General features: G+C 49.4%; 1 protein-coding gene and 1 long non-coding RNA gene across 4 annotated transcripts in view; both read right to left on the minus strand.

The window, feature by feature from the left end:
- LOC139054844 (uncharacterized) overlaps positions 1–26342 on the minus strand; it is a 94615-nt gene that overhangs the window by 64810 nt on the left and 3463 nt on the right. The window contains exon 1 of one of the 3 annotated variants that reach the window (XM_070532501.1): positions 14295–14418. The exons of 1 other annotated variant lie outside the window; for it this stretch is intronic. The gene's annotated coding sequence lies outside the window, so the exon portion shown is untranslated. Of the gene's footprint in view, positions 1–9843; positions 9930–14294; positions 14419–26342 lie in introns of those variants that run through there. One more of the 3 variants, XM_070532502.1, reaches the window with a different exon arrangement.
- Positions 19660–21499, minus strand: LOC139059497 (uncharacterized). Its single transcript, XR_011514191.1, has 2 exons — positions 21244–21499; positions 19660–19787 (listed from the first exon to the last, which is right to left on the minus strand). It is a non-coding gene; the product is annotated as an uncharacterized lncRNA (long non-coding RNA).

Below are 26342 nucleotides of genomic sequence, written 5' to 3' on the forward strand. Positions count from 1 at the left end.
TAAACAAAGGGAACAACAGCAGCAGCAGATTCGCTTCGCAGACGGGCCTACCGAGCGAGGCAGAGCAACGACTAAAGCCCGATCCCGATCAAGGTCCTGGGGGAGATCCAGTTCCCAGTCCAGGGGACGACAAGTACACCTGGCTACGACGCCTGAGGTGAGCTGGTCAGATGCGTTTAAAGGGCCGCGCCCGGGGTCATCGGAGTGGACTGCACATAAGTCTAATAATACTAACGAAATAGCTGAGGTGAGGAGAATGCGCACTTGAGAGAATTAATTGCACAGTTAACCACGGTGATTAAGGAGCTTAAAAGCGACAAAAATCAGACAAATAAACAAACGCGTTCCCCAAGCCTCGGGAGACTGGAGGTAATTCAAGAAAATAGAATGGCGGAGAATAATACTCCACCTCCACCGAAGAGAAACGCGACCAGGGACACAGCTACGGCTCCAACTATGAGTTTAAATCAGGCAGTCTCTGACCTGCAGAAGGTGGCTAAGGAACAGGCAGAGGCGACCAGCAATCTTCCGCTGGCAGTCTCGATGATCTTGACCAGGCTAGACAAAACGGACGCCAATATGGCCGGCTTTATAGCAGGATAACACAACTTAACCTGAGAAGAACTCCATCGCCTTCGACCAACAGCACTCCTGAGATCAGTGCGGCAGGGAATCTACAAAATTTTAAATCAGCTGGAAATTCCAGGCTTTCTAACATTATTTTAAGCGCGCCCTCCTTCCATCCGCCACCTTCCGCGGTAACCACACCGCAAGATGGGAAAGAGTGAGAAAAGAGAGCTTATCATATGGCAGAGGAATCGCAGGATCTGCGAAGCCAGAAAGGCGGTCCCGCAAGAATACATTAGAAACAAGACTGAACCAGACGCTATGATTCTTCAGGAAACTCGTGAATTAGCGAAACAGCTGGGATATCAAGCTATCGGGCCCCCGAAAGGGAATAATAGAACATTAACTACGCTTGTCAGGAAAGAGCTGGTGGTGATTCGTCATGACACCCAAATCTCGGATATTGACCACGTGCTTATAGAGCTCCTCCCCAGATGAAGGAAGTCCTCGAGTATATTTATTCTAAACTTATATAGCATTCCAACCCTCAAAAGGCAGCGCTTAATAAAGAGGCCGCGCCTCCTTCGAAAGGCTGTGGTTATGGCAGGTACTAGTCCTCTAATCATAGGGGGAGACTTAATGCCTCGCACGGTGCCTGGGGTTATGTTTATTCGAGAGTGAAGGGAAAAATTCCATGGGAAGACATTCAAGATACAAAGTTAACGCTCGTAAATGAGCCCGACTCTCCTGCACGTGTAGGGACCGGGCTCAACAGAGATACCACACCGGATTTTACGATCGTAAACAAGGTCGCAAAGCTCAAATAGAGAAACATTTTCGAAGACCTTGGCATCGATCATATAATTATAGAAATCAAGATCGAAGAGGCCGCAGATTTCGAAAATAATAGATCTGTTAAACGGATCGACTGGGACACGTTTCGCAAAGTAAGAGACGATAGGAAGCAAGAGCCGATCGAAAACATAGAACAATGGGCTAGAGACCTTATCAAGGACGTTAGCGTAGCTACTCACGCTATCACGCCGGACCAGCCGGTAGAGAAGATTGACAGTCGTCTCGCACATATGTGGGAGGCGAAACAATCGTTACTGCATATATGGCGTCAGCGGAAGTACAATAGGAGTCTACGTAAGTCAATGGCTGAGTCAAACAAAAATATTGAAGAGCATTGCAAACAGTTATGCAAGCAACAATGGGATGAGTTCTGCAGTGCTATGGATAGCCAAATTTTTGCTGGCCAGACGTGGCGTATACTCAAATACCTGCTAGATCCAGATAATTCCAGGATAGCTCAAAAACATAATTTGCGAAAGCTTTTGCAGGGGCACGACGGGAAGGAAGATGAACTCATCACTGTGGCAAGCGCTACGTACCTTCCCCTCAACCCAATCGTCGAGCATGGGCGGTATGAAGGAATCCCGAACGAGACCTTGGATGAGCACTTCACTACACAAGAAATTAGAGCAGTGCTGCAAAAACTGAATACGAAATCTGCCCCGGGGCCAGACGGGATTAATAACAAGATGCTAATAAACCTGGATAATCAGACAATAGAGAATATTATGAAATACATAATTAATGCTAGGCCAAGGGCGCTATCCCACAACGATGGAAGGAAGCCCACGTTATACTTATTCCTAAACCTGGCAAACCAATTAATATCGCAAATCTACGGCCGATATGTCTCCCCTCTTGCGTAGGAAAGCTTATGGAGCCTGCATTCCTTATCAGAATAAGAATTACCTGGAAGAAAACGAAATATGTCCAAATACTATGTTGGGATTTCGGGCTGGACTCTATACTCAGGATGTTATGCTGCAAATCAAACAGCAAGTACTAGACAGTAAAACGAGGTCCACCAGAGATATATTAGGGTTGCATCTTAAAAAAGCATTTGACATAGCAGCACATTCGCCAATACTCAGTTGGGTCAGCAACCTAAACCTAGGAGAAGGGACGTACAGTTACATTCGAGACTTCCTAATGAATAGAAAATTGAGTTCCCCTCCCCATGGGGGAACTCAAGTCTGAGGTGAGGGACATGGGCAGTTCGGATACACCTCAGGGCTCCGTGATATCGTCCATGCTCTTTAACCTTATTATGATAGGATTGTCTAAAAAGCTCGAGGACATCGAAGGAATCAATCACTCCTTATACACGAATGATATTACCATGTGGATCTGGCAAGGCAGTGATGGAGAGATAGAACATAAATTACAGGAAGCGGTAGATAAAGTGGAGGAGTACCTTACAGGCACGGGGATTGAATGCTCTCCAGGGAAATCAGAGCGCTTCCTTTGCAGATCTACCCTCAAGGTCAGGCAGCCCAAAGCACACATCAAGGAGAGAGAGTATGAGGAGATACAGATTCGCACGAAGAATGGCGGCACCATGCCCATCGTTAAACAAATTAAGGTCCTGGGTCTCAACATTGAGTCGAATGGAACTAACGGCGAAACTCTTAGAAATTTCGTTACCAAAGTCACTAACGCCATTAGGTTGATCAGGAAAATCACGAACAGGTATCAGGGAATGAAGGAGGCTAGCATTGTTAGGCTCATTCACTATTTTGCTATGGGCCACACCACTTACGTAGCTGCGTATCTTAACTGGTACAAGGCCGAAAATGACAAAATCAATACGCTCATAAGAAAAGCGTTTAAGCAGGCCATAGGCTTACTCGAAACACCAGTACTGAGAGATTAATGCAGCTGCGCATGAATAACACCATAGAAAAACTGATTGAAGCTCAGCAGATAGCTCAGTTCGAAAGACTTGACAGCACCCGGACTGTCAGAAGTATACCCGATAAATTACGAATTAATTACCATAACCAGCAAGAACCCAAGGTTGCATTGGTCAGAGAGATTAGAAGCAAGATACAAATCTCAAATGTACCCAAAAATATGCACCCGTAATTCAATCAGGGCCGGATAACGAGCAGAGCTAAAGCTCTACTGAAACAGTGTGGCAATGACGAGGAAGGGCTGTTCGTGGACGCCGCGGAGTATCGAAATCAGTAAGCGTTTACAGCAGCAGCAATTAATACAACGCAAAAATGCACGCAGACGTGCTCAATCAAAGCCAGGGTATCTGAGGTTGCGGAGGAGGTTGCCATCGCTCTGGCTATCGCTTCTCCCAGATATAGATACATAATTAGCGACTCTCAATGGCTATAAGAATTACGCCAGAGGATGCAAATCAGCTCAGGCTGCAAGAATTCTAAACAGTAAAGCAAAACTCATATCATCTGAGGAACTTCACGACAAGAAAATCATCTGGTTCCCAGTCCATACAGCGTGCGAATCCACCACCACGCCAAATTTTAACTAGTCTGCCCATCGTGTTACGCGAGGACTCATTAACCGCGCCAGATTAGGAGGGGAGGCTCTGACCGAGGATGAGATGGAACGGAAGGATAGGGATAGACGCTTCTCATTCAGTGCCCATCGAACTCAATTCTGTAGAAAGCCGAGTTGCATCTATCCAGCACCTTGCCCAAAATTTTACAGGTCTCAGGCGGTCGACTGTAGGCGCCTTCAAACCAGAACTTACACAAACCCGGTACACCTTAACCGCATGTTTACGGAATTATACCCTGATGCCAAAGGTAAATTATGTGATGATAGAGGAGCCGCCCTAGAGCATATACTCTGGGATTGTGCAATAGTTCAGAGGAGAATTATAGTCCCCCGTGGTGTCCTAGAGGCGTGGTGGAGAACCGCACTGACTAGCACAGATCTCCAGGACCAGTTTTGGGCCATCCATCGAGCCGGGGAAGTTACCAAGAGACAAGGTCTCCCTGCTGCCACCGGTGCGGCCTAGACCTAAGCCATCAATCGCAGAATAATTGATAAAGTGGTCACACCCACACATCGATCATTGTGCTCTGTAAAAGCTCGAGGAACGAATTCTAGACACCATCACAACGTTACGCGGCTTGTATGGCCGGAACTCTACGCAAATAAATAAATGCTGTGCCTGAATGATTGCGCAAACTTCAGGACAAGGCTTGGACCTACATAACATTTCATAACAGTGCGAAATAGTCATAATGTCTGCTTTAAAAGTAAATTTTATTTCAGTAAAGTAGAAATTTACAATCGACGCCGACACGTGCTTGAAAGACTCCGAAAACCCTTTCTGTTGGGCGCCTGACACGACGAAAAGCCGTTTATTGCAATACACGTCTCACTCTCGAAAGTGCGACAGCCGCTCGGCTTGAGCAAGAGGCACCAAAGCGGTCGGGCCACGACGGCTGCCAGCAGATAGCTTGCCATGGGACGAACTAGAGCGTAAACCGAGCGCCGCCGATAAGAGGGACGTTCAGCGAAGGCTCACTCCCACTAGGCCGACCCGACACCGAAATCGGTGTCGGGTCGGCCTAGTGTGAGTGACCCTCAACTAGCGGCGCTCGAGCGCTGCTCCGCAACATCCATCGTATCGCGCTGAATCCGCGTCGCGTCTCCTGAATGCCGTCGCTCGCGTAAAGGCCAAACAGCACGCACGCTGCCGGCGCGCCTACGGTCTTAAACAAAATTACACCCTTTGGGTCGTATCTTTCCACACAACAAAAATGGTCATCTGTTTTGTCCCCATTTCCTTTCCTTAACGCTGCGAGCACAGTACATCCAAGTGATCAACGGCATGCGCATTATCAACATGACAGAGCATTCTCGACAGGAACGTAACGAGCACAGCGTTTTCAAGAAAGGAAACGTGGGCAAGACAGATGACGATTATCGTTGTGTGGCAAATATACACCCCAAAGGGTGTAAACTTTTTTTAGAGGGAGTGTAGATCGTGCGCGCCGAAGTGCGGCGCGAGCACGGATATCGGCGCGAGACATAGGGATAGAGTTGGCTCGCATTTCCATGCGCCTGGTTCCGCTGCTACGGCGCCGCACAATCAGCACTCAGTGAGGTAGGTTTCCGTAGCGCGACAATGCGCTTATTTGCCCTTTGCGCTGATCTAAATGGCTCAAAAAAATAAAACTATCGCGTTTATCAATATGTAAGCATTTTCAAGCACTGTCAATGAAGCACGAGACGGTATGTCTGAACATCTGTCAGTGAATCAAGTGGACGCGCATGGAAGAAGGAAAGATTTTTCCTTCCTCCGTGCACGGGCGCTATTCTAGACACGCATGGCGGCTCCGCGGCCGCCATTATCCGCCATGTTGACTCTGTGATTGGCTGTCGAGAGGTCAGGTGCCTTGAAATTTGCACCGGGAAACGGAAGCTTTGCACAATGCAATTTAGCTTTTTCAAACCTGTCGTGGACCTGCAAATTTTCTCACTAAAGACTTTTTTCTGGTCCTTGGCAGCAATATTGCGAGTTTAGCGCTTTAAAAAGAAAGTGAGCGGTAGCGTGCAGAAGCCCCTGCAATGCATCTGCAATTTCGCGAATATTTGGTGGTGGTCCATAATAGCCGCCATGTCAGATTACGGAATATCCCGTGAGGAGCGTCACAGGAAGGGCTGTTTCGTAAGCGTCAATTTGACGTTACGTGACTCTCCGCTCGGTCGCCATGGCAGATGTGTTCCGCCATAATTTGTGGAGAAACGAGCCACACGAGTTATGCTAATGAGCGGCCATATGCAATGACGTTCGAGAGGCATGCGTATCACCGCATTTTCCCCGTCATTTGTGGCCATGAAAATATTTTGTTCATAACGCGTGCTCGTAGCATTTGCATTGCCCTCGGATGGTGTTGGCATTTGTGTTTTGGGCCATCATTTGTTAAAAATAACGCGTTTATGTGTAAATTTGTAATAATACTAGTTGAACATTACACACCCTATGCATGCGAGTTTTTGCACTTTTCACTGCTGTGTATGTATTGTATAATCAAGGTTAGTTACTTTTCACCTCATGAGATGTTATGACAACGGCGGCTTTTCAATTGATAAAATGAAATGTGCGCAAGGCGGGGCCTTGAAGTTTCTTCACGTGATGCAGGTAAGCAGCGAAGTGAACAAGAGAGGGCAGCACCGGCGCTTACGTCGCGCAAGCGGATACTTTTGGTGCGTGCAACGCTATCGGGGATATTCGGCCGCTTCTCAGCCAGCCGAGTCGGGCTGAATGACTTGTGTTTCACGAAATAGCGATAACGCAGCCTAGAACGTGCGCTCATCACCAGTTGTACATTGCGTATGTTGCCTCAATGTAGAAAACAAGCACGTTGATGCCAATATACGATGACTCATTACGTTTTCCGGGACACACATCCTAGCTAATGAAGCAGACGACAGAAGCGAGAAGCGTTTTCGACAGAATAGTCGTACGCTTTGAGTTATGCTATGTTCAGACTACGTTCGTATAAGGCGCCGATTTTTCGTAACATACGTAAGCGGAAGCGCAACAGGCGTATGCATCTAGTTCAGACTGCGAACGTAAAGGTACCAACGTGCGCAATTCTCGCAAAAATCGTGGGTGAGAGTGTTAAAGGGTCGGCAACATTTACGACTGTTATGTTACGACCGTTGCGACACAGCCAATGACCGATAAGCTTTCGGCTTTCAACAACCGGTGACGACACTTCCGTCCTCCCGTCTGCAGACAGCTCCGGGCGCGGGAAGTGCCATTCCGCCATTCCGTGCGCACGATTGGCTGTGTTCGTGAAAATTTTTGCAGTGCGCCTTGCGAGACTGTTTTCAGTTCATCTGGTTTATCCGCCGAGGAAATCGATGGCCGCAGATGCGTGCTCCGAACTTCGATGAGTGGTCTCATTAGGTTTTTAAGGAAGCGGAACTGCTGGGGCGACATGCGCATGATGTTATGAAACATCGCAGCGTCACCAACTCGGAGCTTGGCAAAAAGGTTGTGAAAATCGCCGTCCACGGCCCTATCGAGAAATACTTACCGCACCCAAACCCTTCTGCGTCGCCTTCGTCGTCTTTGGGCGATTGAATACATGACTATAAGTTTGTTTTGAGCGTGAATTTCTTCGATCTCGGCCAGCGCTCGCATGTTGGCAGGAGCCATATTGGACCGCTGGTGACGTCGATTCTGCAGCTCCAAATTTGATTGACCTGTTGTAAAAGCCGTAATTTAAGCAGCAGTAAATGTGAACAAAGGTGCCGCCTTAACTGCCGTAACGTTTTTTACAGCCGTTACGTTCGATACGCCAAAAGTGCTATTACGCGCGTTACGACCGTAGTGTGAACATAGCATTAGCTGCTTTATTTTTACTGAGGAAGAAGGCTGTTTTCCTTTATGAAGACTGTTAGGTTCAGTGCCTACATTACACTGTCTTGGCGAAGCGTCAAATTTGCGTCATGTTACGAAAACAAATCGGGGATATCAGCCCCATTTTGTACGCGTCGCACCTACGTCACGCCTCGAAGAAAATGACAGAATATCCAGAATAAAGTGCCCAGAGCGTTAAATCGGTTCAATCAGCCTCGTGCGTGTCTGCTTGTGTGTGGTTCGTCTATCATCATCAGCAGCAGCAGCCTATTTTATGTCCACTGCAGGACGAAGGCCTCTATACCTGCGACCTCCAATTACCCCTGTCCTGCGCCAACCGATTTCAACTAGCACCCGCAAATTTCTTAATTTCATCGCACTACCTAGTCTTCTGCCATCCTCTACTGCGTTTCCCTTCTGTTGGTATCCATTCTGTAACCCTAATGGTCCAATGGTGTTATCTAACGTGAGCGTTACATGACCTGCCCAGCGCCTTTTCTTTTTCTTAATGTCAATTACAATATCGGCTGTACCCGTTTGCTCTCCGATCCAAACAGCTCCCTTTCCGTCTCTTAACGTTATGACTGGCAGTCTTCGTTCCATCGCTCTTTGTTCACTTGTTCTCATGCTTCCTTGTTAGTCTCCAAGTCTCTGCCCCATATGTCAGCACCGGTAAAATGCACTGATTATACACCTTCCTTTTCAATGATAATGGTAAGGTTCCAGTCAGGAGCTGACAATGTCTGCCGTATGCGATCCAGCCAATTTTTATTCTTCTATGAATTTCCTTCTCATGATCAGGGTTCCCTGTGATTAATTTACCTAGGTAAACGTACTCCTTCACAGACTTTAGAGGCTGACTGGTGATCCTGAACTCTTGTTGCCTCGCCCAGTCATTCATAATTAGCCTTATCTTCTGCATATTAATCTTCAACCTCACTCTTACACTCTCTCTGTTAAGGTACTCAATTATTTGTTGTAACTCGTCTGAAGAAAAATTTACATGAAGAGATCAACAAAACACAAAATATCACCATTAACGAGTTGAGCAGAGCCCCGACAGCGCCGTATTGTCGTCTGCAAGTGGATGCCGAAAATGCGAGACTTGTCAAGCTTCCTGTAGAGCAAGTAATGTAAATATACTGTGCTCGGCGATTAAAACGCGATACTCAGGCAGTATGGCGGCCGGTGATTTTTGTGCAACCGGTAAGCGACAGGTGATCGCTAAGGGGCCCCAATTGTGTCATTATGCATCGAAATGGCTATCGTTTTCGTGTGACACAAAAGTGCATCGGTGGCCTCAGAAAAGTGCATTGGCCTCAGAAATTCGGCGCATATATATCATGGCAGCCATGACAAGGGGCACATGTTCTTTCAATCGCTTCGAGTACGTTGGAACATCAGCGGGAATGATCCCGCAGACAAACCCACCCGATCTGCGCATGAAAGTGGTCAATATGTGTTGTTGGGCCCCGGTACCTAACACGATTGTCAGCCCCACTGTGGTATCTGCACTGACCGCAGGTGCCAATGACAATTCCGGGCATCAAGAAGAAAGCTGGAATGCCGTTGCAAGCTATGCAGAAAGCAATTTTGGAACACCTTTATCATGTGCACAGGGTCCTGGAACAAGCCAACACAGATGATTTGGTAAAACTCAACAGCTCTGCTGCTGCAGTCATCATGCCGGCAGGAGCTGAATAAATCAAGTTAATAACCTCATGTGCGACCACATCAACGGGTGCGGAGCTCGCGGTACTCCGTGCTGCTCTTCATTTGATTAATCAGGAACCACCGTAACAATGGACAGTTCTTAATGATTCCAGGGCAGTCATTCAGTGCATACAAAGCCATCTGCCCCACCGGCACAATGAACAACTGGCCTCAGAAATTCGGCGCATATATATCATGGCAGCCATGACAAGGGGCACATGTTCTTTTAATCGCTTCAAGTACGTTGCAACATCAGCGGGAATGATCCCGCCGACAAAGCCACCCGATCTGCGCATGAAAGTGGTCAATATGTGTTGATTCCGTTTTCGCGAACAGACGCTCCGACTTACCTGCGATTGATGTCCCGTGAATCTACTGTGCCCTGTGGGACTCGAACGTTTTCGCCATGTGTCGTTTGCGTTCGTTGTCTACCGATATACAGATGCATCTCCCGCCTGCTTTACTACGACGTGAACAGAGCATGCTGTACCGTTTGTAGCTAGGCGTAGCATTTAGAAACTCTTGTGTATTCCTTATTGGAATGGCAAACAGCCCCACGTGCGTCACGTGCACCTGTGATCAGACGCTCGCACACATTATCTGCGTCTGCCTGCGCATAGTGCCGAGAGGCATGTGTTGTGCAAAGTGCTGAAGTAGTTGGTTAATCGTACACTATTAGAGCTGAAACCTCTGGGCCAGTGCTCCCAAATAACCTTCGCGCAGAAAGCCTTATTCGCGCTACTAAGATCCCTGAGGTCTAAGGGCCTTCACGATAGACTTTAAGGCCGACCCCTACCGCTCTATAGTATACGCGGTTTGTTTGTTTGTTTGTTTGTTTGTTTGTTTGTTTGTTTGTTTGTTTGTTTGTTTGTTTGTTTGTTTGTTTGTGCTGCTTCCAGCAGCTGCCCCTGCTGCTGCTGCTGTTTGCTTCTTGCTGCTGCTTGCTGCTGCCTGCTGCTTGCTGCACGTCGCCGCCTCCATACGCCGCATCAGAGGTTGGTTCAGAGCCTGTATACATGGCAGGAGCGTGGCAGAAAGGAACGTCGACGCGAGAAACTCGTTCGCACCTTTCTATCACGTCACATGTGCACAGTGCGCTCTGGAGCTCCCTGGGTGCCGCCACATTAGCCACTGAACAGCTGCATTCATCCGCAACCCCCCAGAAAAGCATCGCAGAAACTGCAGCGCTTCCCGTCTACTAACGTGCATGTCCAGAGGGGACGTAGATAGCACTGTAGGGAGGAGGGAGGAGATGAGGCAGAGAATGGGTAGAACCGACGGCAGTCGCGAAACGAGAAAATAACAGCCTTGCCACTTTCGAAATTCCCTCAGAGGGGGAGAGGGCAAGAGAGGGAAAAAATGACGCGAGAAGGCAAGGAAAAGCAGCGGTTGCTGGCAAACTGGAGGTACGGTACGGTGCGTTTTTGCTATTTCTGAAAAAAAAACAGATGGTTTGCAAAAATGCTGCTGCGCATGCGCGAACACGGCTGTTGTGAACACCCTCTACACGGTTGTATAGAAGACGAACAACTAACGCAGCCCTAGGGCGCCTTGAGGCGCTCTTTGGTGGTGCTTTTGATCGCGCTATTAGAGAGATTTAGAATAGCGCCCCTATAGTTTGGGGCTCCAAAGAGCTTTGCGGGTGTTAGCGTTGTGGCACGCAGGAGTGAATAGGTTTAGAATAGAGCTTTGCGTTTGCGGGTAGCGTCTTGCGCTGACAGCGCCACTACGGCGTCAAAGAAAAGCTATTAGAAATAATTAAATAAGATATACCAATTTATGATGAGAATAGTAATTTTGACTTTCATGTTTTAGCGTTTAATTACAATTAAGAGGTTATTCTATTAGCAGCAAACAATTAGTTGCGCTTTGTTTTGAGTAACCAGCTTTACGTGCCTTCACCAGCCAAGCTAGGCCGTATTAGGCCTACGAGCGATGAAATCTACAATCGAATTCGGAATCAGCAACGTCTAATGATTCAATCTTCATAACACACGCTAGCTGTGAGAGAGCTATAACCGTAGTCACTTCTTGCTTACGAACTTAACGCGTTAAAGGGCCCCTCACCAGGTCTGGTCATTTTGAGCTGACAAGCGCAGAGCATACATTGCGCGATAATGATCGTGTCTGCAAAGTATTACATCACTATGCGCCGCGGAAATATCTGAAATTTCAAACCGAACGCCGTTTTCCTTCTCCTCGCGGAGTACGTCATCTCCCCAAGTCGGAGGATGACGTACTCGTGTGCCTGCGCCTACGTACTGGCGTCCGCAGTGTGTCGTCGTTCGTGGTGACACGTGACTTCGAGAATTATTCAAGATAACATCTCTTATCTGTGCGATCTGTTGCTTGAATTGATGAATTCAAGTTTAGAAAAATAATAAAACACACAAACGGAATGTCTGCGTGTTTTTTTTGTTTTTTTACTTCGCACCGAAGCACGAGAGATGTACTTCCGCTTCGTCTGCTTGTTCCCACGGTCGTGCAGTCACGTGCGCAGGTACCGAAACTGTGCCATTTTCTACCGTGTTCCGGCGCCGTGATCATGCTCTGCGATCCGCTTGTTCTGCCTCAGTATTGGTGTAATTTTTCCGCAGTGAAGCTCAGTTCAAGTTCGGCGACGGTTCTCTCTGCATTCTTTCCGTGTCCTGTCCTCAAAACGCGCCGTTATAGTAATGTTCCGAAAGAATGGTGCTCTCCTATTGTTCCAGTAATGAAGCCATCTAGAGCGGTAACAATCTAATCCAACTAAACCAGTTTGTCAGATGGGAGCGTCATCAGCTACCAACGTTGCAGCAAGTTATGGGAAGCTTCCAGGAAGCCGAGGTTTTTTCTATACTGGACGCCAATTCTGCATTTTACGAGATAAAGCTTTCCAATGAGTGTCAAAAGCTCACCACTTTTATTACGCCATATGGGCGGTACTGCTGCCGCAGGTTGCCGTTCGGGATAACATCCGCATCAGAAATTTTTCAAAAGGAAGTTCTCGCAGGTCGTGGAACGCCTAAATGGTGCACTGAATTACATGGACGACATCCTGGTGTACGGAAAGAACAAAGTGGAATACGACATCCACCTCCGTAACGTGCTCGACCGACGCAACAAACAGGAGTAACCCTTAACAAGAAAAAAATATTTCTCTGCTGAGTAGGTAGCATTCCTGGGCATTCTTTCGACGCCGATGGTGTGCGCCTAGGTCCTGAGAAAATCAGGACAATCAAGGAGTTGCCCCAGCCCTAAAACGTTGCTGAGGTTCGTTCCTTATTCGGCATGATGAAACACCTCGCAAGGTTTCTTTCTGATGCCGCGTCTACATCTGCGTCCCTACGCAGCCTCTTTAACAAAGACAGTGACTGGACTTGAGGTACTCAATAAGAGGAAGCTTTTGAACAGATCAAGACTACTCTCAGTTCGAACAGATGCTTCGTAAGGTACAACCCCAGGTACCCGACAATCGTATCGGCGGGTCCCTTCGCAAGGACTTGGCGTCGTACTACTCCAGGATCTGCCGCCTGGCGAAAGACGTCCAGCAGCATATGCCTCCAAATCGCACACAAAAACAGAGCAGAGGTATTCACAAATCCAAAAGGAAGTGTTGGCCTTGAGCTAGACAGGAGAACGCTTCGACGAATTTTTGAGAGGCCTCGCGTTTCTGTTTGAGACAGACCACAAGCCTCTGCCTCCGATACTGGATCGCGATCCTCTTGATTCTCTTCCGCCAAGAATCCAAAGGTTCAGAAGGCGTCTTATGTGGTGTTCGTTCACGCTTACAGACGTACCGAGTAAAACCACCGCTTCTGTGGAACTCTTTATCGGGTCAGAGTAATGAACATGGAACTGTCTATCGGCAAACTGTCTTGAAGCAGACATCTCGGCTCGCGTGGACGGAGTCGTTCGATATGCACTCTCAACGAACGAGCAGGCAACGAACTTCAAATGCGTATTGTTGCTCGAAGCTTACATGCAAGGTTGGCCCGCAAAGGGACCAGTTACCGCAAGTTCTTCAAGCCGTTCTGGGCGGATCGGGGCAACATCACGGTTTACAAGCAGTTGCTTCTGAACGACTCCGGCCAAGTAATTCCACGAACACTGCGGATAGAAACGCTTCAGAAAGTCCATGAGGGGGCATCAAGGCATTGCCCTGATGCCCTCAGTCTGGTGGCCAGGAATTAGCCTAAAAATTGCAACAACTGTAGCGAGCTCCCAAGCTTATGTCGCAGAGCGTACCCAATATTCCGAACCCATGATCCCGTCTGAAACAGCGGAGCTCCCATGGGAGAAAATCGGTACTGATTTATTCCAGATGAAAGGAGCTGTCTATCTTGTTGTCGATTACCACTCCAGCTATCCTGAGCTGTCCCCGCTAGATTAAGACACGTCGTCAGAGATCGTCATCCACCACCTGAAAAGCATCTTCGCTAGGCACGGGATCCCGGAAACGATAATACCAGACAATGAACCACAGTCCATCTCATTTGCGTTCATTAATTTTGCATGAAACTACGGCTTCAAGCATGTCACAACTAGCCTTCGTTACCCACAAGCTAACGGGGAAGCTGAGCGCAGGATAAGGACTATCAAAAGACTACTGAAGAAAGCGCAGGACCCCTACATTGCCTTGCTGAACTGTAGACCTCACCAGGCCCAACTGCTAACTCATTAGTGCAACGGCTAATGAGTCGCCGCTTACGCTCACGAGTGTCATGCATACTAGCCGCGGTAAAGCCGCGATTAGTAAGCATTTAAAAAAAAACAGCACGAAAAATACAGACAAACAAAAGATGCACTTTGACAGACGTACCTTATGCTGCGCGACCTCTTCCTAGTCTATCCGCAGGCAACCAAGTATGCCTGAGACACGGAAGCGCCAACAAAGCAGCCAGCCAACGGACACGACCGACAACGAAGGCACCATGGCTAAAGCATTGTTCGACCTCTCCCCCCTCCTCCCCCCATGAGGCCCTTCCATCAAACGAAACTTCGAGACCAAAGAATGAACTGATATGGGCGCTCTGTCAGAGCTTCCAAAAACTCGGTATCGATGACTGATTTGTAAAGTGGTTTCATTTCCTGGCAGGCACACAGTGCTTGTAAAACGTGGAAGTTGTGACGTCATCCCGATTTGCACTGTGCGCGCCTGTGCCACTGACACTCGCCGAGATAATGCGCTATGCTTTCATTTACTTTACGCATTTCTCACAAAAGTCGTGATCATTCTGGCTGTGTATATATTTCACAATGGTGCATTAAAGAGGATCATTCTTGGTCATGATACGACTAGTGTCTGTCAACATGTCTGGCACCGCCTTGCACGGTGGTCGCTGCGCGCGGCCAGTCTGCGACACGAAGTGTGGTTTGTTTCGACGACGCACACACCGCTCTTTGTGGAAGGAAGGGGGGCATGTCACTCGCACCAGCCGCGTGCTGGTATCAGGAGTCTCCAAATATATGATAGCTTTAACGCAATCTTCTTCATTCAGTGCCGAGCCTCGATGAGCCTACCGAACAGTGGCAGTTTTAGAGAGCAGATACTACCACACACGATCAGTTTCAATGGTACGCTTCGTCGAGCCTGAGGTCTACGTCGTGTACGAAAACGGTAAGGGAGTGATGGCGTCTTCAATTATTTTTGTCGCAGTGAAGAACACACGTGGCTGCCGCGGCAGAGGCCAGGCAGAAGCCTAGAAACGAAACTCGCTTCCTAACCACATACTTTCGCACGCAGAGCGCTGCGGCTTCGTTTGTTGTGAGACAGGTGGCGATCACTATTTTGCAAACCGTCAATTGGTCAAGCGGACAACTGACCCAGGGCGTAAAGACGCAAGGCCGGATAAGAACACCGTAGGGTGTTCTGTTGGCCTAATTAGAGGAAAACAATATGGAGCGACAGTAGAAAAGAAAGTTGTATGCATTTACTGTGTAGTCCATACACATCTTGTTAGCGAGGCTTAGTCACCGGACTTTCTTGACATTGATGGTCATGTGCTCGTCACTGAGGGTAATGCTGTAATAGTGGACTTTACCACTCAAGGCCTTGAAAAGGCAAGAACGTGCCCGGTGACGTGCATCCGGGATGGCTGTCGTCGCTATCATAAACGTAAAGTGACGAAAACGAATCAGGCGCGACAAGAACGCATGACAAAGATATGAATTCACGGCGCAGCGTTGAGCAGCAAGGTGTGTAGAGGTTTACAGCGAAGCTGTATACCTCTACCGTCTAAGGAAATTTCCGTGTCGTTGTAAGCAAAAAAACTGCCAATACGTGGGCAAATCCCTGAGATAGTGCAATACTGGCCAGACCCGTGGCAGAGGTGAAGCAGGCGTTAAATGGTTACTAAAGAGAACAATCATTTATTCTGTGTCAGCAAATACCTTTCTACAACACCAATAACACCACTCTTACGACGATAAGACTCTTCGAAAGCCAGAAAAAGCACAAGAACGAAAGGCGGATGACGACGCCTCCTTGAAGTTCCCGCACCTGGTTGCTGTGACGTCATGGATTTTGATAGCATCTTCTAGGGCCTAATTAATTATATAGCGGTATACAGACAGACTACATTGTGTTTTAAAGGAAACGAATATTAAACCTGACAAGTTTCGGGAATCTTAACTCAGTCAACACGGCCCAAATGCGAAAACATACTTTGGAATACATGACGTCACACTGATGCACCGGCGGCGGGTTTTCGGCGCGAAATTCAAATACTGATACTTCGACCTTGATTTTTTCATCTAATAATCGAACTATTATTTTGAAATGACAGCCTGCAGGGTATTAGGAATGGCCTGCCGAGGTGGCAACATGCAAGTTTTCGAAGCCAGCTGCAGCTGCGAGCGTGGTGAGCTTCCCCGAAGATACCATGGAAGCCTTCAACACCTGCCGCGGTGACTCCTTTCGTAGGGGCCGCGAAGTGCCGCGTCAACAACCCCTCGGCGCCGCATGACTAAATGCGATCAGCTATTGTTAGTGAAATCGCCAACGCCTTCACGGTTCGACTGAAGCAGGGGGATTTCCTGGACGGAGAGGCCTTGCGGTGCCTTTTCGCGGGCGTTTGAAGACGCCAGACAGTGGGCAGCGGCAGAGGCCACTGTGCGAGGTCCACTCTGGAATTTAGAGGCGCCGGCTGTGGTCGGGCGTGACCAACTGGCTACGGCGACGCAGGACAATGGACAACACGACGGCCGCGTTGCGAAGGTCAGCTCCGAGTGCAGTCAAAGTGAGCACGTGTGTGTGTGTAAACCGTCCCGCAGAGAGGCGGCTTGTTTACGATGACGTCGAACGTTTTGCCTCACCTAGGGATCTAGGGAACACGAAGTGTTTAAAGACGGCTGTTGTCGGCTGCTAGAATGTGCTCGTCGTCGTGCTCAGTGCTCGTGCTGAGTGTTTGGAGCTGTGTGCTCGTATGCTGTATGTTCGTCTGGCGTGCTCCATTTGGGAGCCATGCTATACTGTTGAATGTATCCTCTTGTTTAAACTGTAAATACTGTAAATAAACTCTGTACGCCTAGTTCCTCCCAAGTTCCTCTCTACGACCTTCAACCCTTGCAAATGGTAGCAGCGGTGAGATCTTCCGACAACTCCTACAACTGTATGCCGGCGGTGGGATCGACCTCTTCAAATGTTACAAGGGTTATCAAATAATGCTTTACAAGTCTAAACTGATGTATTGTTTCGCTTTAGTGTCCCTTTAAGCACTCCCCATACGTGCCATAGTGCGATGCCTGGCCAACGCGCGGTGGAGGTGAAGCAGGCGTTAAGCACTCCCCATACGTTGGCCGATCCCGAAGATAGTGTGATGCCGGGCCGACCCGGGGCGGAGGAGCACTTCGCCATCAAGGGGGCCCACATACACAGCTTCGCTGGTCATCGTTCTTCACAGAGTGGAAGGGCATTGAGTTTTTTTTTCGGTAGCCGAAAGCTTTGAAACAAACATCACCCTTGGGCACCAAGCGACAAATCTGTTTTGTGACAAAGAAGCCAGAACAATTTGCTTCGGAGCCTTAGCCTTATTTGTTTGGATGGTGTCGAGTCCGTCAAACGCGATTATTGGCTTGCGTGATTACCAGCACCGCTGGGCACTTGGCATGCCAAGCGGATGCATTGTAGTATACTATGATATCGAGGGCCTTGGAACGCATTGGAAGTACGTTTGGCCCTCCCCCCCTCCCCCAGCTATGACTTGGCACAAGAATAACCGGCCGCCATGCGGGCCGATTATCGTGTTTGAATTGCTAAGCGCTGCACATGGCAACAGCGTGGAGGACGGCGACTACTCAGCGCCACAGACCACTGACAAACATTCATTCTAACTTCGGCCAGGCGGCGAAACCGCTGGATGCGCGCCAATCTCGCAGGGTGCGCATGCCTGTAGCTCTGAGTGCGCTAAAGACTTCGCCTACTGTGACAGCGCAGTGACTTTGCCCGTTGGGCAGACTCCAGCGTGCTCTCCATTTAAAGCACGTGGTTGTCCTCCCGCTGCAGAGCCACTGCTTCCATATAGGGAGGAATTCTTTCACCAGAGCAAGGCAAAACTCGGCCGCTGTCAACGTCACGTACAGGACCGTTGCCAGCGAGGAAGGCCGCCGGTGGGGAGCCAAGCGGCACGTCGACATCGATAAGCCTGACCTCGGCGCTATCTGCTTGGATATTGCAAGTGAAAACACCGGGCTTGTAGAGCTATCGCTCGTTATGCAAAACAGCGAGTATCGAGCGCTCCTCTTTAATACAAGACTCGCAGAGGTAACACTGCTTTTTACCGACCATATGGCCTGCGGTTCCCAAATACAGCTTAACTGTGTTTTTGGGAAGCAGACGGTTTTCTCGTTAGCATCGCTGATTTCTTCTTTTCTTTGCTTCTCCGCCTTGGTGAAGAAGGCACGTTGACTGTTTGGACAACGGCTCATACATTAGAGGACAAAGAAAACATATTTTTCATAAAAGGAGGAGATATAGAGACAGTGATACCTCTACCGCGCTGTAGCAAAGATTTATCGGTACGCCTAAATGAAAATTACTTGGGCAGTATTTTTCTAGTTGATTAGAAAATTACTAGAGTGGTAGAGCGCGTTACTATCGCTTACCCATACTATGCCGTTCCATATATTAAGCGTGGTAACGTAACGCGAACAAGAAAACGTAGCTACAGCCCTTTGTCCAAGAAGCCAAATTCACAGCGATTTTCGTTCATAAGAGTTGTTTCCTGTTGGCCGCCCGCCTTCACTAATGACATGTCCAACATGTTTTCCCACTGACTGGTTCATGCTGTTAGGAAAAGGTTTAGCTTAAGAACTTCAGCAAGACTTAATACTGGGCAAGTTGGTATGGGTCCATGATTGCTAGCGCGTGAGCCAATCGTCTTTATCGCTTGCAAGCAATGCGCTTACTATTCTTGACTCTCGCTTCTCTGTGAGATAGATAATGTAGTTCAATTATGGACAGCATGCAGGAACCTGCTGCGCATGCATATATTATGCATTTAGTTTTTCTTATCCCTTCTGTGTAAGCACACACAAGCATTTTTCTGCGAATGAAGACTTGAGTTGTTAGTAGGCACATGCGTCGTCTCCCTTCTGCGTGTGTCTGCTTTCGTGCTACAAATAACGAACGTAACAACTTCATTTTGTGAATACGGGTTCGCAATACTGCACAACTTGATGCCACCCTGGAAACACGCGCACACGCAAAGAAAGAAAGAAAGAAATGGGCGTTGTTCAATGTGCTTCACCCATGTTTCATTTTCTATTGTTACGTTTCGCCTACGACGCGCGATATGGCCGGCGCGGATGCAACGGACGTCGGGGCTTCGTTTAAAGCGTCGGACATTTTGGCCCGTTCGGAGCGGCCGCGACGCATCCCCCATAGAGAACGAAATTTCAACAAGAGCGGACACTCCCATAGAGCCCAGCGGCCGAATTGACTGTAGCGCACCAAGCGGATGTTGTCGACTCCTTCCGGTTTCGGTTTTGGGCGCGCGCGTTTTGAACACCGGTTGGTACACGCCGCGCCGGCTCCGCTGCTCGCCGTGGCATTTTTTTTTTTTTTTCGCTTCTGCTGAACCTCGCGTGGAATCGTTTCATTATTAAGTAGAAATGATTGCGATTGACCTTTACAAGACTGCGCCGAATCTGTCGGCTGCAATTTCATAAAGAAAACGAAAGACGTCTTCTGAAATGATGAAATGTTTATTTTGCTCTATATAAATGCTCGTTCCGGGCTTCTGCATTCATCCAAAGTTGTGGCACCAGGTAAGCAGCAGTCGTTGCCGTACGATGCTCCACCGGATTCCATCAGCTGAAAGTAAATTACAAGCATGTATCATTTCGGTATATTGACCTAACAGGAGTATTGCGTGTAGAGGCGAAACGTGCTTAAGTGGTGAACGAGCGGCATTACAGATAAATTCACTTTTAGGTACATTTCGCAGCAAAGACTCCTCCCAAACAATGCCATAATATCTGACTATCCGACTTTCAGGCACCCCTCCTTTCCCGGGCATTATTTCCTGCACTTTAAGTGCACAAATACACGGGTGACAGCGCGTTTCCAAAACAACTTGGCCTCAGTCGACACGATGGTACGCCAAGTACACAAAGGTGGCTACAACACAGGCTCAGCCAGACCATGTTACACGCTCGCAGAATGCCTTCTAATCGCACTCAAGTGAGACTCGTGGGTGCAAAGCCTGTTTTCAGTCGCTCAGAATACATCAATGTCATGTTCTTGAGCTCCTCCGTGTTATCTTTTACGCGTCCTGCCGGCGCATTCAACACTCCCGTGTTATCACTCTCGGCAATCGCTCGTCGCGTTTTCGAGAAGCGTGAGTACCGAAATAAGATATATGTTGTTGCAGGGCTATAAAATGCGTCACAAACTTGTCCCGCTAAAATTCAGTACAGGCAAAAGTAACTCACTATGGCCGGCTTGCTTTTTTGCTAACAGCTTCACAACCCCAGGCGCGGCGAGCAAGCCTCAAGATATCCCAAAAAGTTACCAAATAAATTACAATACTTTTTCGGGTCAGAGAATGCGTCACGAACTTCTACCAGTAAGATTCAGTACACGCGAAACTAACTGCGGCACACAGCCGAGCTGCTTTTCGCTAACTGCGTCAATACGCCGGGCGCGGCAACCGTGCTTCTAAACTACCCCAAATATAACGACGTTGGTTACAATAATGTTGGGGGCCACAGAATGTGCGAAAACTTGTCTGTCTTAGGCGCTACGACGTAGTACATGCATGTACAATCGCCCAATTTTTTAACCTGAACGCGCGAGCATCGACCGGCCAGTCGATAAGCGCCGTATAACGGAGTACAGCGGCGAAGTGTGCGAGAATACGCCTGGCAGAGGGAAGCTGCATTGGACTGTGCATTGCGCGCACGCGCGTATTCTCGCACACTTCGCCGCTGTACTCCGTTATACGGCGCTTATCGACTGGCCGGTCGATGCTCGCGCGTTCAGGTTAAAAAATTGGGCGATTGTACACGCGCAAATGTGTCACACGGCCGAGCCGGTTTTCGCTTACTGCGTCAATAAGCCGGGCACGGCAAGCGTGCCCAAAAACTACCGAAATAAGTTACAGTAATGTTGGGGCTCATAGAGAGCGTCGCAAACATCTCCCAGGACGAGGCATAAACTCAAGTTAACTGCGCCAGGACGGCGGTGCTGTTTTTCGCTAACTGCGCCACTCGAGCTAAGCCTAAATGTGATTAAAATGAGCCGCACACTGTCAAACACAATTTCTCACCTTGCCGTAGTCCAGTAGTGCAGTGGTGCCGTGTCGAAATGCAGACGACACGCAAGAAAAGCATAGAGAAGGCCGGGCGCCCAATAAAACGGGCTATATCCAAAACAGACGGCTCGCCGAGCACGCGAGCTTCGCACGTACGACCATCCTCGCTCACTCCTGCGGCTTGTCTGGCGCATGACGTATGCACGCGCGTCTGGCGTGCCGCTAGCTTGTTGCTAGGCAACGCAACAAAAAGTTGCAAAGTATAAGTTCATTTACACGCAAAACTTTTTCACTTTTAGAGGAAAAGAATAAAAAAAAATAAAACGTTGTCTGGAAGTTTATTTCACATTCTTTTTTTCTGATGCTCGCGTCAACTAACGGATGTTGTTGAAACTAGGCGTGACGTGTTTCCTGTTGCCAGTTTTTGAAGAGTGTCCCCTCTTGTTGAATTTCTTTCTCTATGCATCCCCGCTGAGCGCGTCCCGGCATGTTCAGTGCCACGTGTCTTTGTGTGTGCGTGTGTGTGTGTGCCCACGCTTGTCAAAGCGCGGCAGCCGGGGAGAGGAGCTCCCCCAGTGTGAAGTGAGGAGGTCTGACCGGCGCCGGCCCGGCTGATGTGTCACCTCCTTGTCCCAACGTGTCTCTCAGTCCGTCCGTCGCCGCTGTCACGTGGTGTCGTCCCGTGACCTTCCTTCTTGCCCGCGACGCCAAGAGTATAAGAGCAGCTGCCCCCGGACGCCAGGAGAGAGGCTCCGATTTCTTCTGTTGAGTAACGTGCTCTCCCGTCTCTCTACTTCGGTCGACCTGACCGCCCGCTCTTTGCGATGCTAGAATAAACAAGTTGTTCTGTTAGCAGTCGCCTCATGCTTTGCTGGGACCTTCGGATGCTTCCAGTGTGCCCCAGGCCGCCAGGCCAACGCTACCCTTGGGGCTTGCGACCCATTTGCAACAACGGGCGCCAACGGTCCGGTTGCAACAACGGGTGTCAGCACTGAGGTTCCAACAGCTGGTGGCAGCGCTGAGATTCCAACAGCCGGTGCCATCGGTGCGGATCAAACAGCTGGTTGCCAGCGGTGAGATCGCGACAACGGAGGCCAGCAGCGAAGATATGCGGTTGACTGTATGCTGAGCAGCACAACGACCATCCGGGAGCAGTGCAACGAGCCCTGTGTGATGACTGGTTGCCTGCAGCGGAACGACTGCGCTGAATTCTTGGCTGCGAGGTTTGGTGAGTGCGGGACTTTCTTCTTCTGAGTTTTGCCAGGCTTTTGTTAGTGTCAGAAACAGAGCTGGTAATTGTGGTTGTCGTTGCTGCCGGGTTAGTTTGCGGCAAGACAATAGTAGGCAGTAGAGAAAGCAGCATTCAGAGCAGCCATGGATTTGAAGTCGTTGCGCAAACCGAAATTGCTGGAGCTTGCAAGAGAGTTGGGTCTGGATGTCTCAGACAAACTCAGAAAACCAGAACTGCTAAGGGCTATTCTTGAGTTAGGAGCTGAGGATGACGAGCTGTCGGAATGCCTTGAGACCATTGAGGAGAGGGAGACGGCAAAAAGACAGGAACGCGAACTTAAAGAACAGCAACAGCGAGAGCAACAAGAGAAAGATGAGCGTGAACGGAAAGAACAGATAGAACAAGAGCAACAAGAGAAAGAAAAAGAACGAGAGCAACAAGAGAAAGAAAAAGAGCGAGAGCAACAAGAGAAAAAAGAAGAGCGCGATCATGCTTTGGAAATGAAGCGTCTCGAGTTAGAGATGGAACGCGCTCGTAATGGAAGTCAGGCAAACGGTGCAGGAGAACGGGTATTGTTCAAAATGACTGACCTAATGCGGCCGTTTAAGCTTGGAGAGGACATTGGTTTGTTCCTGGTTAACTTTGAGCGAACGTGCGAGAAGCAGGGGTTCTCTCGGGAAACGTGGCCACAGCGCTTGCTCACTTTGTTACCCAGCGAGGCGGCCGACGTAGTCGCTCGCTTGGAGAGAGAGGAGGCAGAGGATTTCGACAAAGTGAAATCGAGTCTGCTAAAAAAGTACAGGCTGTCCGCGGAGGCGTTCCGTCGGAAGTTTCGAGAAAATGAGAAAGGCAAAAGTGAGTCGTATACAGAGTTTGCCTACAGGCTTATGTCAAACATGCAGGAGTGGCTCAAAGAAGAGAAAGCGTTTGGTGACCACGAGAAAGTTCTGCAGTGTTTCGGGCTAGAACAGTTTTATAGTCGGTTACCTGAGAACGTGCGGTACTGGGTCTTGGATAGGCCAGACGTTAGTACGGTGGCTAGAGCCGCTGAGCTAGCCGAGGAGTTTGTGACGCGTCGGGCTCGCGGAGCTAAGGACGGTCAAAAGGGTGAATTTGGCTCCAAGTTTGAGAGGCCGAAGTTCACGCCCATGAGAGCAAAGGGGGACACACGTAGTGCGGACGCGAGTGAAAGCACCCCGACCGAACGTAAGGAGACGGCGGCAGCCGAAGCCGAACGCAGAAAGCGGTTCGAGGCGAGGCAAGCGCGCGTGTGTTATACGTGCCAGAAGCCGGGTCACTTTTCGGCGCAGTGTCCAGAAACAAAAACAAAAGTTCTGTTTTTGTCATTATGCAGCACTGACGAGAACATGAAGCTTCTCGAGCCTTACATGCGAGACCTCCTCGTGAACGGGAAAGAGTGCCGAGTGCTTCGCGATTTCGCAGCTACGATGGATGTGGTTCACACCTCTTACGTAGAACCCGATATGTTCACGGGCGAGTGCGCATGGATCAAACAAGCCGTGGAAGCTCACAGCGTGTGTCTGCCCGTAGCAAAAGTGCTTATTGAAGGTCCTTTCGGAGCACTTGAGACGGAGGCGGCAGTGTCATCTATGCTGCCCCCCCCCCCCAGTACCCGTACCTATTTTCGAACAGGTCCGATCACCTCCTGCGCGAGAAGGGGCTTTTGTTTGGTGAGGCTAGCGTTCAGGCCTTAACCAGATCGAAGGTTCGGGAGCTCGCTGCAAAGGCGGTAGTTGCGGGACCGACGTTGTCGAACGATGAAAAAGGGTCAGAGGCGCAGCAAGCTGATATTCAGAGCACGCCCGAACTGAATAAAATTGAGCCTGTAGCGTTAAAGGCACCAGATACTGGAGAGGAAATGCCCGACACGGGAAAGTTAGAAGAGCTATCTGAAGATTTGCTCATCGCGCCTACGTCAGACGGACTTAATAGGTTGCTAAAAGTCAGCCGGTCGGCTTTGATAGCCGAGCAAAAGAAGGATGGCAGCCTAGAAAACATACGCTGCATTGTCAAGGAAGGTATCGCCAAGAAAAATGCTCGCTTTGTGGAAAGAGGTGGGGTCCTGTACCGGAAGTATGTAGACCGCAGGGGAGTGGAGTTCGGTCAGCTGATCGTGCCTCAATGCTATCGTCAGGATCTGTTGCGCTTGTCTCATGGGGGTTCGTGGTCCGGACACCTAGGAGTTAAGAAAACTAAGGACCGTCTCTTGCAAGAGTACTATTGGCCAGGGTGTTTTCGGGACGCAGACCGCTTTGTGAAGACATGTGACACCTGTCAGCGGGTGGGCAAACCAGGGGACAAATCGAGGGCGCCGTTGAAGTTGGTACCTATCATTACGGAGCCTTTTAGACGGCTCGTTATTGATACAGTGGGACCTCTGCCGGTAACAGCCACGGGGTACAGACACATTTTGACTGTGATCTGCCCAGCGACAAAGTTCCCTGAAGCAGTGCCGCTTAAAGAACTCAGCTCAGTTGAGATAGTTAATGCACTACTGTCCATATTTGCGCGAGTTGGTTTTCCTGCGGAAATCCAATCCGATCAGGGCACAGTGTTTACTCGCGCTTTGACGACAAGTTTTCTTGAAAGGTGTAGGGTAAAGCTGTTACACAGCTCAGTGTACCACCCACAGTCGAATTCCCTTGAGAAGCTCCTCTCCGTCATGAAGCGCGTGTGGAGAGCATTGTGGTTTGAACAACAAACTGACTGGGAGCTGTTTCTGCCTGGGGCGATGTTTGCATTGAGGAGCGCGCTGCATGCGGCTATGGGGTTTTCGCCAGCTGAGCTAGTGTACGGTCGCTCGCTGCGATCTCCGCTTCGCATGCTTCGAGGCGGATCACTGCCCTCTCCAATGGCTGCAGACCATTTCTTTCACAAATGGCCGCCTCCTGCACTGGAGCCTCGCTATGCAACAGTATTCTTTTGAGGTGCGTTACAAAAAGGGGAGTCTCAACGGTAACGCCGATGGCTTAAGTCGAAGCCCCTAACGTGGGAATCAGCCTCAAAATTGTTTGTTATTGATGTTTTTCTTCCTGAGGCAGGATTTTTAACATATTGCTTTTGTGTAGTGTTTCAAAGTCATGATGTGTTTTCTAGTGCAATTTTCCAATTTGTGGACGCGTTCTGAGTGCTGCTAGACTACTGTAAGGAACTAGGCAGTAGTATAAAAGGGGAAAGAGCCTGGCATGGCTTAGTGAGGGTTGTGCCGTGCTTGCTGACTGAGCGGCTGAGTCTCGGCGTAGTTCTAACGCTTGCTGGGAACGAGAGAAAAATGAGAACTCTCCCGAAGTCACTTTGCAGTGTCCTGTGTGAACCTGAACGTGAGAACGAGGCCTTCTCGGTGCGCTGCGCTCAAGAAACGCCGAGGGACGACCGACTTCGGTTATGAGCATCATCGAGCGACATCCCTCCGGACAGCGGATGCAGTCCCCTGACCATCGGGATCTCCTTCCCCCGGCGGGGCGGTCTGTTACGTTTCGCCTACGACGCGCGATATGGCCGGCGCGGATGCAACGGACGTCGGGGCTTCGTTTAAAGCGTCGGACATTTTGGCCCGTTCGGAGCGGCCGCGACGCATCCCCGCTGAGCGCGTCCCGGCATGTTCAGTGCCACGTGTCTTTGTGTGTGCGTGTGTGTGTGTGTGCCCACGCTTGTCAAAGCGCGGCAGCCGGGGAGAGGAGCTCCCCCAGTGTGAAGCGAGGAGGTCTGACCGGCGCCGGCCCGGCTGATGCGTCACCTCCTTGTCCCAACGTGTCTCTCAGTCCGTCCGTCGCCGCTGTCACGTGGTGTCGTCCCGTGACCTTCCTTCTTGCCCGCGACGCCAAGAGTATAAGAGCAGCTGCCCCCGGACGCCAGGAGAGAG

The sequence above is a fragment of the Dermacentor albipictus genome, chromosome 1 (genome assembly GCF_038994185.2).
Source record: "Dermacentor albipictus isolate Rhodes 1998 colony chromosome 1, USDA_Dalb.pri_finalv2, whole genome shotgun sequence".
In the NCBI taxonomy this organism is placed as follows: Eukaryota; Metazoa; Arthropoda; class Arachnida; order Ixodida; family Ixodidae; genus Dermacentor; species Dermacentor albipictus.